Below are 2,091 nucleotides of genomic sequence, written 5' to 3' on the forward strand. Positions count from 1 at the left end.
ACAGCAACTTTAACAAACCTATCAGGCTTAGACCCAAACTAGGGTAGGAAGAGGGCCAGCAGAGGTAGCTGAAGCCACAATGGAAGCAAGTTTTAAGGAGGTTTTTAAGGGTGAGGTGAGACATAAGAATCGAGTTCCAAAGGGTTGGTTAAAGATAGCTGGAAGCTCTGCTACCAGTGGTAGGGTATAGATAGAAGGGAGAATGCACAATAGCTCAGAGTTGGAACAGCAGGGGCTATGGGCAGGGCTGTAGGCAGAGTTAGGGAGGAGCAAGATCAGCAGAGACATGAGGACAAGGATTTGAACATCAATGTATGATGATGGTGATGGTAAAAAATAGAGGTCAGCATGAATAAGGAATATAAGTGAGTGGCATTATGTGTAGGATAAGATGCGGTCAGCAGAGGTTTGGAACTGCTGGAGTTTATATAGGCTGAAGCTCAGGAGCACAGCAGGAAAATGTTGGAAAAGTCAAGTCTGAAGTTTTCAAAAGCGCAGTTTCAGCAGTGGAAGTAAGGTAAGGTTAGAGACTGGCTTGGTGACGGTCTGGCAGGGGTGTAGGAACATGTTCCCTAGGTGTCTTTTGAGTCAGGCAATGCTGCAGACTGGAGGAACCTAAAAGAAAAGAGAATAAATTAAGGGAGGCAGGGGAAGCATTAAATTAATTTGCACATTGTGGATGTACATTGCGCCATTGAGATGATAGTACGATGCATTCGTTCCTGAAGAGCTTGTCAAAACTAGCAACGCATCCAATATTAATCAAATACCAGTGCAATTTCCCAGCTCTTCCATACACTGTCACTATTTCATTGCAGTTCACTGTACAAACCCAGCACAGAAGTGAATCAAAAGAATAGAGAATAAAGAATAGAATTTTCTTATGAATATTGTGAGGGGCGAGGATATGTGCCTGGGGTTAAGAAGAGCTCCAGCACAGACACCAAATGATCAGATTCCCATCAGTATATTGTCCCTGAATTTTCATGATTGTCCATCTCCTTCACACTCCAGGCAAAGCAACATTTGATTGACAGCAGCTCTGCCACATGGTAAGCACAGCAGTTTAACAACTGTCTGAACCCATCTTTCACTTGGTGAGAAATGAGATTCAACAAAAGAGACAGGGCTATTGCTTGGCTTAACCTTGACTGCATCAAATTAAACTGTTAAAACATATTTCTTGTGTAAAATCAGGTGAGGCAACATTGCTTTCAATGGAAATAAAATGGTTTGCCAACTTATTATCTCCTATTTTGTACTGACACACAAAGATCTACCCCATTTTGTTTGGGTTAAGTTAGATAATCCACTAATATATAATTGCATGAAGGTAAGTGAGACTGTTTGAAGTAAGTGAGTCTGATCATACCTGTTGCTAGGTATATTCATCTGCGGTGAAGTAAAAGAGCTCAACAATTAATACCAAGCCTTGCTTCACCAAGTGTTTGGTTCATTACAGGAGAAAGTGAAGAGGCACACATGCAAGAGCAGGATATCTAGGAGTCAATCTTCTGCCAATCCCTAAGAGTAGCTTGTGACCTGAGTAGACCGAAGGGTAACCATGAGTTCAAACTGATACCAAGAAAATGACTACAAAAGTTGTCAAAACTCAACCAATCTACCAGTATGCTTCAGGTCTGGTCTGCATGTTACTCCACTCCCACTCAATACGGCTGATTTTAAATGTCCTCAGGGAATGTGGGAAATTTGGGGTAAAATTGGTTATGGTGGTAATACAAAGAGATGATAGTAAATCAACAGACCAGGGAGTTAATGGAAAAGAAAATTATATGTTGTATAAACATGGATTGCCAATTCATTATTGCCCATGTTGCTTTACCCCGGAGATCAATTATGTCATGATAATAGTTGATTGTGGTAGTGGACTCCAATATTAGATACTCTACAGTACGCTGACCTGCTAAATACTCCCAGCATTTTCTATTTTTATTCCAGATTCTCAGCAACTGCAATATTTTGCTTTTGTAATACATTTGAACATTTGCCCAGATCTGATTGCACTTCTGAATATTTCATCATTCAGGGTTGGCTCATCGATGACAAAGGCTACCTGAAAAAGTCATGGCT

The sequence above is a fragment of the Cetorhinus maximus genome, chromosome 12 (genome assembly GCF_964194155.1).
Source record: "Cetorhinus maximus chromosome 12, sCetMax3.hap1.1, whole genome shotgun sequence".
In the NCBI taxonomy this organism is placed as follows: Eukaryota; Metazoa; Chordata; class Chondrichthyes; order Lamniformes; family Cetorhinidae; genus Cetorhinus; species Cetorhinus maximus.